The sequence below is a fragment of the Haemaphysalis longicornis genome, unplaced genomic scaffold (genome assembly GCF_048455015.1).
Source record: "Haemaphysalis longicornis isolate Haplotype H1 unplaced genomic scaffold, Haemaphysalis longicornis Haplotype H1 scaffold_7, whole genome shotgun sequence".
NCBI lineage: Eukaryota > Metazoa > Arthropoda > Arachnida > Ixodida > Ixodidae > Haemaphysalis > Haemaphysalis longicornis.
In genome coordinates, this window is record NW_027526422.1 from 97,334,917 (window position 1) to 97,351,171 (window position 16,255).

The window sequence follows — 16,255 nt, forward strand, 5'->3', positions numbered from 1 at the left end:
TGAGATGCAAAGGTAAGTTTGTAAGTTTCGTCCTATATTCTGTTGAATATGAAATACTGGGGTAGGTATAAGATTAATTAGGCGAGATTGTGCAATGTCTTGATTATCAGCTTTCCCTTTACACTTCTCACTGAACGGCAAACACAAAGCAATTGAAGCAGAAGTTTACTCGGATCAGTGTGTTAAAAAAAGTAACAATTCCTAGCGCACGTTTTTGAAGACGACAGGTTCTACGTAGGTTTTGCTAGTACTGCTGTAAGACTATACATAATAACAACACATACGCCACATAAAAACGAAGTAAAGTATCCCTAAGACTTGAAGGTCAGAACACCAATGGGCTTTAACAATACATGACAACGGTATGCCAATTACAAATATACCTAGCCAATTTGATATTTCCAATACATATCCGCTTCCAATGCATATCTAGGGCTTCTAGTAGCATACCCTGCTCAACCGAACAATATTGAAAATTATAGACAGGGAGTCACTATTCCGTTCCTTAATCCTGGAATCGAAGGCTACAAAATTTGTTTTTGTCGCGGTTAAGTGTAACCTAATTCTACATGAACCATTTTGTGACAACACCGGGTTCTTGATTCATTTTGAAGTGCAGTTCTTTAATAGTGACCTCATCGAAAATAAAGCCGTATCTTCCGCGTATAATAAAGCCGGTGTAATATAAGTGGTGCAACCTACCTACATATCCGGTGCCTACACACGAAACTGTTTTGCCTTCAGAACAGAAACAAGAACAGAGAAAGAAGTTGAAATGGGGTAAAAACCAATCTGATACCACAATGGTGGTAATTTTGGTACGATGCAATTTGCGGACTACATCGATGTGGACACGAGTCAAGTGGTGTGTGCGCCCTAACAGATCAAAACAATTTCTCGCCACAGAAGCTCAAAACCTTGTGCTGTTGGTGACAACGAGGAGGAGGAGGAGAAAGCACCTGCACACCTGTGTGCTTAGAAGTCATGACCGTATTGAATCGCGCCCGTCTCCACTTCAGTTTTGAAGAAGGCGAAGAGGATGCTCTCCACTACTTTCTCTTTCTAACAAGCAGAAAATGCTGTCTGTCACGCTCATGTAACAAAGGGAAGACTGCAATCGCAAAATTTTCCAAGCATTAGATTGCTACATGGACGCACTGCGTACATGGCGCCCAAAAGCAGCGTACACTTTCATTAGTTCGAAGTTTGATTAACTCGAACTGAGATAGCTTCCACTGGGAGTGACTAGGAATGGTATTGCCTGCAATACTGACCCACTCTTAACGAAAACGCTGTCCTAAAAATTCCGAAGTTCCTAAAAATTCACATCTTCAGCGTCCTTTGTCTACGTCCACGTTGGCTAGGTCCACTGCCTTTCCTGCGAGCATGCCGAGCGCAATGGTTCAAAAAACAAACGCCCGCCTAAAGCGGGCTGACTTTATTGAATCATCATTTATTGAGTCTCAGTCTGACTTGTTGTCGTGGTGCCGATTTGGAGAGGGAGTCAGTACAGAAGCCTCTCACTGTGGCTTGCCATGAGGGCCCGCATTTCCCGCTCACGCTATGAGCCGGGCTCAGACCTGACGGGGAGGGGGACGTTGGTAACCACTACAGTTGCCGAGGGAAATTCTCGCTTTTGACATATGCATGCCCTGGTTATTTTGTGAAACTAGAATGTGTGCGCCTTGTCTCTTTTATCTTTTATGTTTAACGATGGTAATTACTACGTTAGAGCACACTCTAAGAATTCCCCGTAGGTCATCTTCACCCCAGCGGTCCCCAATGACCAATCGAAGTGGCCAAGTGTGCACATTAGGCAAATGACGAAGCCCAAGATATGATTTGAAGAAACGGAGTGCATGCGCTCTGGGACAACACGTAATGCGTGAATGGCGTTTTGACATACTTCCCTTGGCAACATCCCTGCGCAAATGCCCTTTTCATACAATACAAATGCCTCCCTTCGCTTTCCCCTCACCTCTCATGCTGTTCCTCCCTTGCCGCGCTCCTCCCAAGGTAAACACGCTAGAGTTTTGCTCAAGTCCATTGAAAGTAACCGCGTTCCACTGTTCCAGGCCGGGTGCCTCGATGCCAGCGCTGCCATACGGCGGAGACCCGCGTGAAACGAAGCGCCCTACTTAAACTTTTATAAAACCACGTTGCTCGTCTCCACATGCGGCCCAAGCGGAACGTGGAACCTATCTAGAAGAGCCTTTCGTAACTGTAGCCGTTTGATTTCTTAAAATGCCACCAAGGGCGCTATTCTCGACTGCATAAATTCACAGTCAGTTCACCATGTTTTTTTTTTGTGTGTGTGTAAGCATAACGCAAGCAATCAGTGACGTAATGCACGTGTAGCTTGTGGGCCTGCTCTCTACGGCATGCCAAGGAATGAGTCACACTGCGGTTGCGTGAAAGAACTCTTTACTCACATCCTCGTCCGGGCATACACACGCACACACCACCAAAACTCTCGGCGTCCCGAGTCCCAGTCCCCCCGCGCGGTTCTTCAGCACCACCGCCCGCTCCTCCCCATCGCTGCTTCTGCCTCGGGTCCGCCAGCGCCATCCCTCGGGTGCCGACGTCTCCCAGTCTTGCGGCCCTGTAGCCGCACGGCAGGCGAGGAGGGCAAGGGAAGGGAGCTTGCGGCGTGGGGCTCTGGGCAACACCCTCTAGGCCAGAAGGTGTCGTGCCAAGGCGCTCCCCACAAGCTAAGACAACATACAGTGTAATTTGACACTTCACTCATAAAGATCACAACAGAGGTATCAAATACTGTACATAAAAGATATGAAAACACTTGGCATGAAAACACACGGTGACAGCAACCGCCATTTCCAGGCTTTTACGTAGCATCACGTCACTTTTACGCAGTATGAAGTTGCCAATTTATGACGTGCTCGTTCCCGCCAACTGTTTAAATCACACCATGCCTTCTCAGACAATTAAAGTGAGGGCGTGACATACAAGCCGTATTGTTGTTGAATAGCAAAGACTGGCCTATACGTTGTCATATCCGCTGCATTAAGTCTAGTTTTTTTATTGCCGGCCGAGAACTATGCGCTTTCAGTAAAGAGAAATAATGCAAACTTTAGAACTGGTGCCAGTGAACGTCATGAAACTCCAAAATGACGAAAACACACACAACCGCTTTGCGAACCGGAAGCACGTGACCAAAATTTAAAGCCAATAAGAAAAGACTTCCGACAAATTCACAGTTCACTGTGAATTTGTGAAGACAAGAATAGGGCCCCAATAGTCATAATGGCGCGGGCGACAGCAGGCGGCGGAGTGAAAGTTACGTAGTATTTCATTTTCTATCGCAAAAAGCAAGCAACCATGAATTCTTAAAGGAACACTGAAAACATCACCTATTGATTTGCTGCCTTATATTTGCGTAATGTCTTGTTCTTGTTCAACAATGTTGACAAGTATGAACATATAAACCGGACTTAGACGTTTAGGTTTGGCTGTGGGTATATAAAACTATAGCGCCATTTGTGTTTCACTTTGGCCGGGTGGCTGAATCGAGCCACAAATAGACAATTTCTGTGTTTACCTATAGCCCAAGAAAGACTATCGTCTTTAAAAACGCACGGGACCCTATAGCCCTAACAGCTTCTTTCTAAAATGTACCGTAAATAATGGGGGTTCGGTATGTTTTAGCTTGCTTTAGTTGTGGTGCGCATCCTATCACCGCACTTCATGAATTTTTATCATGATGTGAAAAATGCGGGTTTTACTGCTTGGGAAATGGAACGTCGAGAGATTGTCTCTCAAATGTTTGCGCAGCCTCAGTCTAAAAAAGAAGTCAGTCAACAAGGTACCTGACTGAAGGGAAGCATAGACGCTTTATCCCTGGTCAATCCCACTTGTGGGTACGTTCCCATCGTTGAGGATATCATCATCATCATCGCCGTCGTCGTCATCGTCAACCATCGCCATCAGTCGTGGTGACGTTTTCTCAGAAGACGTCGAAAGGTGAGCGCATCTTCAGCAACGCAAAATAGATCCCGGTGATGTTTCATGTAGCCCGATTTAGTGCGTACTGCTCTGTACAGTTCGGTGTGTATTCCGGTGGCGAATGTAGTCCATGGAGAAAACGATCGCACCCCGCTAAAACGCCTTCCGAACTACCACTGCTAAGCTTACAGTGCGTGTCATCCTCAGTCTCCTCAAGGTCATCCTCTTAGAAGCACCGTCCTATCCCTGTTACGTTCTGCTGCGCTGCCGAAAAGGACACGTTTGTGCTCTGTACACGCCATAAATAAATCCATGCGCTTCTGCATTTCCCCCCGATTTCGGCGTAAGGCGTGCTGTCCGTTCCTTCGTTTTCTCGACTAAATTCTTGCACTGCCAAGAAGCAGTCTAAATGTTCTCATAATTCATGGCGCAGCCTTTCGGATGATTGGATTCAGCCTATTGTTTTTCCTGAAACTTTAATAGGACTATCTAGCGGCAGGCGACGGGAGATCGAAGCTGCATATTCAATCGGTACGGTATATCGTCGCGCAGTTGCAGGCGGGATGTGACCAACAGGCGGGTATTGGCTGACATGGTATGTGAATCTTGGGCAGTTGGGCCACACGGAATAAAGAAAGTTCAATCTTCGCCCACCCTACCATTGGATCCATCAGAGAAACTTAACCAGCGCCATTGCAGACTGATCGTTCCGGCAACCCTTCAGCGCAGCCGTTAGTTTGTGGTCGCAATGGAACACAAGGAAACGTACGCCGATTTGCAAAGGAATATATAGCGGCAGACTACAACCAGCATACGTATTCCTTAAACATGCGAGTTATAGTGCACAGCGCATACGTCCACTGTCATGTATCTGCAGACCATCTTTCCTCGCGGCGGTGATAACCACCAAAGTAGGACGTGCGACATTGTAGCATGGGCTGTGTGCGCCAACTTTACCTTTTTGGGCCGACTTCAGCAGACTGCGAACGCTATTGCGGCACTGTTTCCGCATGCGAACAGCAAGAAAAGAGGCAAGAACAGCGCAGTATCCACTAGCTGTTTAGCTTTTAAAGACGATAGTCTTTCTTGTGCTACTTAAACGAGAAATTTTTCGCCCGTCTGTCTGTCCCTCATTCAATCGCCCGGCCAGAAGCCAGAATTATTGATTGATTGATTGATTGATTGATTGATTGATTGATTGATTGATTGATTGATTGATTGATTGATTGATTGATTGATTGATTGATTGATTGATTGATTGTCGTGTTTAACGCGCCGACGCAACGCAGGCGATGAGGCGCGCCGTAGTGGATGGCTCCGGATTAATATTTACCACCTGGGGATCTTTAGCGTGCGCCGAAATCTCGCACACACGGGCGTTTTTGGTTTTCGCCTCCATCAGAAAAGCAGCCGCCGCGGCCCGGAATCGAACCCGCGACCTCGTGCTCAGCAGCGCAACGCCTTAGCCACTGAGCCACCGCGGCGGGTCCAGAATAATTCTGGAACGAGACTTTTATATAGGCAAAATATTTCAACTAAATATTTCAACTAATACTTATCTACATTGCTGAGCAAAGAGAACACAAGCATATTTGACGCAAAACATTAGCGACATTTGCAGTGCTCTTTTAATTAAAAATACATGGCTGCTTGGTTTTTGCGATAGCAAATGGAAAATACACCTTGAAAAGGACGCTTTGACCTCAAAGCACAAAGCGCCCGCTGCGCCCTTTTCTGTCAGTGTTCCAAGTTCAACCGTAAGGAATGGTCCCAGTGGATGGCGCGAGAAGTGGAACGCGGCAAAATTGAATTGACTTGAACAAACCTCTACTTTGTTTATCGTGGAAGGACAGAAACGGGATGAGTAGAGCGTGAGCGGTTAGCGAGTAGCCAGGAATCCCTCCCGGATGAACAGCAACTTGCCCGCTTGCGACGCTGGCGTGAGCCAATAATGATAATATATAAATGAACTACCCCAAAACTCCACCATACCAAAACTCACCATAGCTACAGCTTTGCTGGCTTCCACCTCTACACAGGGGAAGGACTCTGAATTTTTTGTTGGGTGTGACATAGCGTCGCATATGTTCGAACGGCGTTCCTTCCAACTTGCCTGTTTCTCTCCAGAATGCGATTTCCCGCCCTCGCGTGGCTTTTCCGGCAGCGCTCATGCGATTTCCAAGTCCTTTTTACATAGCATGTTCTTTTTTATGAAACTTCTTCTATTTATACAATCCACCCCTCCCGCACTTTATGCACCAACAGGCCACTCATTTAATATTGCCGACCATTTAATATTGCTTACGAAAAACGTATAATGTGCCGCTATGCTTTTGTTTCGGAGCAGCTTCAATACCATCTGAAGTTGGCGAATACTTCCAAAGCATCTTGTCTCGCTACAGTTAACTCCTTTGCGCGAACGACACTCAGCAGCGCCTCCTTCGCGTTGCACTCTGCACTATCATGGTTATGAGCTATCATGGGTGAATAACTTTCGCCGCTCTTTTTCCTTCCTTTTACAGATCCTTCCTTCCAACCGAGGGAGTGTTTGGTGTACCGCACCGCGTCCAGAGACAGTCGTGCTGCGATCATCCCACGGCCTACCCGTGGGCCAATCGTCGATCAACCAACGGGCCTTTGAGCTATCTTGCGGAACATCTCGGCCTACTGTCCGCTATAAGGACGCCCGCACGATGTCATCGACGAAGTTCGAGATCACCGAGTGCCCGGTTGCCTCCGCTAATGAGCACAACTTGGGCAAGGACACCCACACGGACTATCCTTGGGGTGGGCAGTTCCTCAACGGCGACGCGGTCAGAAGCCCTTCGGACACCGGCGGCGAGAAGCACCAGAAGCAGTCGCTGCTTGACCATAACGAATGCAGCAAAGAACGTGCCTCAAAGCGGCCACTTCGGAGAAGCCATCCCGCTGCGAACACTGCCCAGCGGCGTTCGAACTCCAGTCGCAGCGGAAGCACCACACGATGGCACACACTCCGGTCGCCGGCCACAAGTGCGAGATACCCCTAGAGAAGTTTCGATTCGGTGCCAGAACACCCCCAAAATCTTCTGAGCACCGCATCCCTACATTCCCCTTCCATTCACTCTTTTTTGCCTAAGCTATTTACGCACCGAATCAATATACTATAATTTAAGCTGAAGAATACAAAGGGTGTCATTTTATTAAAGCCGAAAAATTACTGAAAATGTTTGGTTTGTGGACGATTTTTTTTTTTTCACTGGTGGCGGATACATCCCGGGCCCCGAAAAATATTATGCCACTGGCAACCTCAGAAGCAGCGAAAAGAACGCCTTCCTTGCCAGTACACCGCAGACAACCACCGTGAAACTTAAATAACTCGGCGGCGTCCAATCTGACATAAATGGTTTCACATTCACAACTGATAAGTGTTTAGGTGTCTTAGGAATCTCCTTCAGCAGATAAGTTGATGTGTTTTTTTAGACCAGAAGCCCAAGTGGTGGCTTGGCGGTTTCTGCCCTAGAGACAAGTAGTTGCTGGGCGTCCAGTCAGTGCCGGTCATACCATTAACCCACACCTCAGGAAGAAGCGGGAGGAACAGGTTACGAGCACACCAGGTGGTCATATCTGCTAAGATCTGGTATAAAACGAACTTTCCATTCTGCAACATACTCGGTTGGGCAAAGGCCAGGAAATGTGAGGGCAGGTGAGTGGGTTCTAAAGAGTAGTTCCTTTGTGTTGGCAGGGATGGCCTAAGTGTGCAGTCATGCTGGGTGGTGCCATGGAAGCTGACCAGGGAAGGAGTGTCAAAATAATTCTCGGTATCCCGTGAAGAAAAGGCGCACATTCGCTGATAAGCATAGTTGCTGTCCATCAGTGGGGAGCGGGCTGAAGTCCAAACAAGGCCCATGTTTTGATGATGGTAGAGTAACTGGAGGGTTGTCAGTGCCACCTGTATCTACGACATGCGACAGGCCACGTGGTAGTTTGTGGGTGTGATCTGGGACGTGCTTGGAGTGGTGGCCAGAACTATGGTAGATTCTTCCGTGACTCAGGTAGACGGGGCGTCTAAGGAGGCAAAAGTGGTGATCTCTTTCTCAGGAGCGACCATTGACAGAGGGTGAGAGTGAATGGGAAGAAAAGCCAGTAGTCTAAATAGCAGAGGAGGCATATGCGAAGTAGATAACATTTCGAAACTCCAACTCATATGGCAGCACCTGTGTATGTCGCTATGGCCCTGCAACAACAAAAAGATGAAGGAACCTCACACTAACGCACAAGACTTGTATGTAGCAAGCGTGTCTGCAACCTTCACGGCCATCCCGACGGTTTAAGTCCCCAATTGCAGCCGATTTGCTTCTTCATATCGCTGCCATAATGACCTTTACTCCATCATTGTTGCTATAAGTGTGAGCTTTATTTTTATGGAAGTGAGAATCATTGGACATCACCTTGCAGGGGTGTACGCTACGATGTGTCTTTCCCGTACCGAGCAAGAGAGAGAGAGAGAGAGAGAGAGAGAGAGAGAGAGAGAGAGAGAGAAATCTTTATTCTTTAAACAGCCCTAGTCCGGGCCGTTGTGCCACAGTCTCTTCATTAAGACGGCTGGCCCACAGAACTCCCAGAGGTCCGCACTAACACGAAGGCAGTGGGCCGCCAAAAGTTCCTGCGTCGATTTGACATCTACGCAAGGACCCGGGTTCAACCAGTCCTCCAAGAAAGCGATGCGGGAACGCAGATGTGGTGGTAGGTCTGGCGGATGGCACTCCCAGTAGAGGTGTTGTACTGATGGGTAGGAAGGGCAGTTTGGTGTAGGGCAAGTGGGACGCGAGAGGATGTAATGCATGTAGTGGATACGGGATGGAGGGATAAGAGAGGAGGTTTGTGCTTTCCGGACCACAGATGCGGCTTCACGGGAGAGGGCGAGGTGCGGTACCGGGAAACACTGCCTGCTTGCGCGTAGAGCGCAGAGATGCTGTCGGCGTGCCTGATGTTCTGAAATCTTTTGGGTGCCAGGGTGGTACACATGGGGCCACAACATGGACGGACCCGGGGAGAGTACTCAGGTAGGTAAGCTCGTGTGCTCGAGCATTGCCGTCCAAGTTGGCGTGGCCGGGGACTACACCGTGCCGGGGACCCATACCAGCGTTATCTTTTGGGGAGGACGGGTGCGAAGGGCGCAGTTGAGGGTGTCAGAAGTATGAGGGTGTGCGGTGTATCAGGAAATTTTTCGTAGCGCCTCCTGTGAGTCACTAAACACGAAAATTCGGGTGGCAGGGGGCTCAAATTTCACAGCGTATTCGACGGCGGTGGCTAAGGAGAATTGTTCGAGGGTTGTAATATAAAAAGGGGTAGCTTGTGAACCGGGAATCGAATAAGCGGCAGTGCAGTTCGAGAGGAAATCTCGAATACAATTGTACATGCAGCGGCCGCACCCCGTTGATGCCGATGTGTCGAGCTCCCAAGCAGCAGAAATTGCCAAGCCCAAGCATGGCAAATCATCAGTGGCCAATGTGTCCGAGCTTGGCAATACCTCGGCCGCCAATATTGGCTGGTGTTTGGGAAAGGTGACAAGCCAACAATTGGCCAAGCCCTGGAAGGCCAATATTGGACAACGCTTGGCTAAGTATCTTGCCATGATAATGCCAATGGGTGGACCCCACGCTATTTTCATGCACATTTTTGGCTTTGTGGCCAGTCCTTATGGCCAATGCTTATTTTATGAGTTGCCTCGCGGCCCGATTTCTGCTTTATACATGCCATTATACAGGAAATTATTTAACGAGTGCGCATTAAATAAATAATGCGCACTCGTTAAATAATTTCCTGTACAATGGCATGTATAAAACAAATGGGACCGCGAGGCACAATAAGCGAACTGCATCAACTTTGCGAAGCAATTATACATACGTGACTTGCCAAAAACAATTCAGCAACACAACACACCGGGTCTCTCTGTGTAGCTTTTTTATTATGCACATCAAATATACGGGAAACCTGGCTTAACAGTGGCAAGAATACGAACACAAACACAACAGTCGAGAAAAAATTTTAAAAAGCGCTGCTCATGAAGCGCGAACCGATTATCATTCGTTTAACTGCTTGAGATGCCTACAAAACAGAAGCATTCAGGTAAATGAAAACAGGACGCTCATTCCCGGTAATTCGCCGACGTGCCAAGATCACAATATGTTGTTGAACAGCACTATTGTAGAATAGCCCAGTTTGGAAAGCTTGCCACTGCTGCATCCGCCACTTGTCCACGGGAAACACCTGTGCGTCGTAGCGCCTGTAATAAATAAAAAAAAAATAGTTCACTATAATGGTCAATTCACGCTGATTACTAAATACAGCACCTATACAAGCCTTACCACATGCCCGTGTCAAAATATTCAGCCTAAAGTTCTACCTTGTTAACACTCGCTATGAAACATAAAACGTACTGCACTTCATTTTTCAATACTGCGTTTTACGGGAGCAGTTACTTGGCTCGTTCTTGAGACAACAGTCCAGAATTTCACCGAAAATGGGCTTCACTCGTATTGCAGTCGCGCAAGGTAATATAAAAAGTCCAGTAGACAAAGCAACACGCCAGCGGTTCCGTGAAATTTTGTTGTGCCTTCGCTCACTTCTGCCCCGTCAGACGCGCAAGACGCGAACGGAACCGACGGAGAAGCCCAGCGGTATTGTAATTACTTTGTCGCTCGACAATACCTTTACGTTGCTCAAGAAAATAATGAAACGAAATCTTCATTAATAGCTAGAGTTTAATTAGGCCAGCTTAATACATCCGCAACTCTTATACTGCACACGAGTCTTGCTTCAACGCTTGCTGAACGTCGTGAACCTGCAGTGGGAGCACGGCTGCTTGTTCGGAAAACACAAAGCCGGAAAAAGGATAGCTAGAACTGGCGTCACACAATTGGAAGCACATGTATGTGACCACTTTTTTCTTCGCAAGAACCAACAACACTAAGCAGCACTCGCGAGCGCCAGTTATAAACGACAGCTGAAGTTTTGGCGGGAACGAGTGCGAGCACTCCCGCACCGCGAAAAAATGAAATGGTGACTTACGTTTTCAGCGGCGGCCGTAGCAGGCAAACGATGTTATTACACCAGTCAGGTATACTTCACACAGCCACCGACACCAAAACGCACCTCACAGACACGTACAGGAGTACTACCGCAGTTTCAATGCCACAAAAGAGACGGAGCCGTCGGTGCAGCGCCCGTCCACGGGCCCCGCCGCGGGTTCAAAGAACGCGCAAAGGCACAACGCTGAAGTAGTTCGACGTTCACCGTTGCGTTAGGACACACAAATGACCAATTCCTACTGAACGTTTAACACTCTCTCTCACGCTGTTTTGAATAAGCTGCACTTTAGTTTAAGTACGCTTTGTATCGTGGCACGGTGCTGTGGCTCTTTAGGTAACTACTTTTTGCTGCGTTTTGGCGGTTTTGGCCTGTTCACCGCGCTCTAACCGCCGCGGGCAACGACCGCAGTGCTGCCCTCGAGTGGTGCTGCTTGCGCGCAGGGTGCGCATGTACACACGCAAAATAACGCACACGAGTGCTCTACAGTGAGACTTCATGCAACAATATGCAAGGCTGTCGGCATTTACACCTGCCAATACTTTTTATATAAATGTGCTACTTGACACAAGCTTGAAAATGATTTGGAACTACTTTTTTTGTTGTGCGCTGCGCGTGAAAACAAATTCAAAAACACGCAAACTTCAGTAATATTTTGAGTGAACTTGAGTGGTCATTCAACTAACAAGAACATGCCAAGACGTGCGCAAAGGCACTCATAAATACCTGCGTCACATATAGGCTACTACTCTTCATAAAATTTTATGATCAAAAATTACGTCTGAATGAGCGCGCTGTCCAGTGTGATTTTTTGCGCACCGGCCAATGCGTGTCCTCAAGGCCGGTCGTATAGCGCTCGTTGTCCACGAATGGCTTTTGCGTACAGGCCGGCGTCTGGCCAAGCTATCGGCTGTCCAGTGTGATTTTTTGCGCACCGGCCAATGCGTATCCTCAAGGCCGGTCGTATAGCGCTCGTTGTCCACGAATGGCTTTTGCGTACAGGCCGGCGTCTGGCCAAGCTATCGGAAGCCAAAGGGAAGCCAAGGGGCGTCCAATGATTGGCTATCGGCCAATGCTGCTTGGGAGGATGGGGGCATGAGCAACGCGATCTAAGGCTTTTTCTAAGTCTAGGGCTAGAATAGCCCGCAGTTGGGCTGAGCTCGAAATTTCGTACACATCCTTTTTGAGGCGAAGTAAGGTGTCTTGGGTGGAGAGGTGGGCTCGGAAGCCAGTCTGGGTGGCAGGCAAGAAAGCGTGATGTGTGAGATGCCACTCAAGACGAGTGAGAGCCATACGCGCGAGCAGTTTCCCGGCACACGAGGTAAGCGAAATGGGCCGTAAGTTGGTGGGCGTATGGGGCTTACAAGGTTTAGGAAGGAGAACATTTTTTAATGTTTCCAAGTTTCTGGGATTCGACCAGTTTCCCGCATGCTATTGAAAAGGCGGAGATCTTGAATACCCTCACCTGGGAAGTTTCGGAGGAGCTTATATTGCATACCATCCTCAACCGGTGCGGTATCTCGTCGCAGACGGTCCAGAGCATTGAGTAGTTCGGTCAACGTAAAGGGAGTATCCAGAGGAGATGGTGAAAATGTGTGAATTGGAAGAGCGGGAAGGGGTTATCTGAACTGGCAGGGAAGTGGAGGAGTCGCTGATCATTAGCGAGTTCTGTAGGAGAAGCCCCAGTGTTGAACAGGATACGAGAGATGGGTTGATGAGAGGAGATGAGAGATGAGAGAGGAGGCGCCAAGCACGTTTAGTGTGCATTCGTGGGTTAATTTCATCACAGAGATTCCACCAGTTGGAGCGAACAAGTTCATCAGCATACGTTTGGGCCTCTTGGGTCAAAATATTTATACGGAGGCGCAGTTTCTGATTGTGTTTCTGGCGGCGCCAACGCCAAAGAAGAGAACGACAGGCATCCCATAGGTGCAGGAGGCGGGTGTCGATGTAGGGCGCCTCCGTGTTAGGGTAGATGCGTTTAGTGTGCCGCTGACAAAGATCCTGTATCTGTTGAAGCCAAGAATTTGGGTCCCCGGGGTCTAAACGGGGAAAAGAGGCCTGTCTAACTAGCATTTCGGCTGACGTACCCGCAAATTTTCCCGCCATTTTTCCGCGGGGCTACCATGGTTGCCAGATCAGGACTGCCCTCTGTTGATTAGCTCGCATCATCTGTGAAGGCCGCGGATCTGTCAGACCGCTCTGGTTATACCCCAGCGCGCTCGCGCCGCGGGCTCGAGCCCTCCCCTTTATGGCCAGACTTTACGGGCCCCATACGTTTGTAGTACCTCCCGTGGTGACGAAGCGAAAAAAAAAAACAGGCTCGAGCCCGAGCCCACGGCGCGAGCGAGCAGGGGTCTGTAACCAAAGCGGGCTGACAGATCCGCGGTCTTTACGGGCCCCATACGTTTGTAGTACCTCCCGTGGTGACGAAGCGAAAAAAAAAACAGGCTCGAGCCCGAGCCCATGGCGCGAGGGAGCAGGGGTTTGTAACCGGAGCGAGCTGACAGATCCGCGGCCTTTACGGATGATGCGAGCTAATCAACAGAGTGTAGTCTTGGTCTGGCAACCACGGTAGCCCCGCGAAAAAATGGCGGGAAAATTTGCGGGTACGCCAACCGAAATGCTACCGTCTGACTGCATGCCAATCTGTCAATTTTGTAGGCTTATGCGCTCGCCGGTGTAGACGAGTGGATGATAACGTGATTTCCAAGATGGCATGGTCATTGCCAAGGAACTCATGCATGTGTGACCATGTTGGGCAGCCTGGGCCTATGTAGAAAGCTAAGTCCACAGTTGTGTCTCGGGCAGCACTATGGCCAATGCGTGTGGGAACATCAGGATTCAGGATCTGTAAGGAGGGAGTACGATTTGCGCTGTACTATTTCCGCTAGAGCACGACCACCAATCCCGATTCGAGGGTAACCCCAAAGGGGCTGGGGGCAATTGAAGTCCCCCAGGACTAGACGTGGTGGGGTCTGACGAGCGCTTGTGGGACAGTGAATCTAGGGGCGGAACCCTCTTGCTTGGCTGTCTGTGATGATTCATTTGGGGCTGTGATAAGAACCCCCACCTACCCCCCCTGCCTTTCCCCTCCCCTGAGCACTGGGAGAGAGCACTGTCCAGCTCGGACCCTGACGACCAGCTTTGGCTGGTGCAGCGAGCCCAAGAAGCCGGACGGACTCAAGGGGTCCTGGAATGAGGACTCTTCCCCAGGGCTGACAGCTTCAGATACACGTTTATTCCTCCTCCTCCTCTTGCTTGGGCGGTGTTACACATTAACGAGTTGCATGGGTGCGATAAGTGTAGTAAATGAGACGACTACCCCGTGGGCCATAAAATCTGGGGAGGAAATGGGAGGGAGTCGACAAGCGGAGTAAATGGAAGGTGAGTTAAGGCAGAGTGAGCAAGGGCAAATGCTGGAGTTTTTTTTCTTCGCCAACTTTGGCCAATCTCCCCAAGTGGGTATGCTTAGCTTGACAAACGTGCGCAGGGGACGCTGGGCAGTCGCCACGAGGCACGCACATGAGAATTCGGCATTTTCTTTGTTTTTTAAACTGCCCTGCGGTCGCCGCGAGGCACACGCTCACGTGCCCTCAGCGTTTTCTTAGTATTTTTAGCTGTGGACACCAAACTCTAACGACTTGCTGAACAGCTTCACTGTTATAAAAAAACTGCCCGTAAGATCAGAACGCGCAGGCTGTAGCTACATAGAGCTATATCTGTTTCCAAGGAAGCTGCCTGAGGGAGGGATTTTGATACAGTAGGCTAGCATCACTTAAGCCTCCGGTTTCCAAAACACATGCCTTAAAATGAGCAATGGAAAAGTTGACATTTCAACTTTCGTGCACTTGTTAGGTGGAAAGTAAATAAATAATTGCGTGCAAGTGTAATGTCTAAATTAACTTGGAACACCTCGCATGTATGTGAATATAAAACCGCCACCCACCTTTACATTCTGCTTTTACCAGTTCATTCAAAGGAGATTAGAACCCAGTATAATTTTCATGACGCACTATTTATAGCTCCAAAGCGGCCACGAAGACAAAACTCAAGTTTGGTTCATTCAAAATTACGACTCCAATTTTATTGATTGCAAACTTGAAATAAATAATCGAGCTATTAAAGATAACATACAAAGCAATGGCGACTCTCCCCAGCCAGCTTCTGGCAATTTCTCTACGACATCACCAAATCTTGTTTGTGCAATTGGCGGCCGCCGACCTGACCCAAAGCCAAGGAACATGATTGCGCTATTGTAGTGGGGCCTCTATAGTTCCATTTGATGGTATCACTTGAATGCTAACGTGTGCAGTTAATGTTCTGAACACCATGTTTTTAATGCCGGCCAATATTATGCCACTTCTGCCCATATTACATCACTGTAGTGCGAAATTTTAGTTTTTCAACATTTTTTGAATTTTTTTCAGTTAAATGCTTCTATAGCTACTGTGTTAGAGCTGGGCGAGTTACCAAAGGTTAGTTTTTTTAAACTAAACGAAGTTACGTTCTGTCTTCATAGTCCTTTAAGAAAAAAAAAATGTGGTTGACCCTTCTTTCATAGGAATCGGTAAAACACGAAAGTGAAATGGGCCTTCACAGTAGCATTTGAATGTTTACTGTGCATCGATATGAACTTGCACATCGCTATTCATGGTTCGTCTGTATGGCACCGTTAGACGCATCAATATTAGACACTGGATTACAGGTGCCGGAGCATTGTGTAAATCCAATTGAAACCCCATGCGCTCGCAAACCGTGCGAACGAAACCGAACGGGTTGTCAGCGAATCGTTTGGTGGTCATGGTCCGCTACAGCGAAAGGAGCACCATTTGCGGATCAACTCCAGTCTTGTGGGTGTACTTGGCGAGCGACACCCTGCTGGTGGGTCGCTTACGCAAAGGTGAGACCACATTGGTCCTGCTCCATGGCGTGTACGCCAGACGCTTGCGTTATGACTGACGAAGCTGAACGGCAGTCCACATAGCCGCTGGACGGATAAACACAGCAGCTTCTGCTACTACACGCTGCCCTATCGAGGCGCCAACTGCCGGCGCTAATTAGCGTCATGACGCACTACCTCGCTTCACCTCTCCTAGACGGCAGCACCATCTGAATGCACAAGCTAGAGGGAAGGACCGAAGGCGTGTTCGTACAGCTAGTCGGGTATGACCTCATGGCTCAGTCGGTAAAGCGTTTCACACCTCCCGTTGTTGCGAGA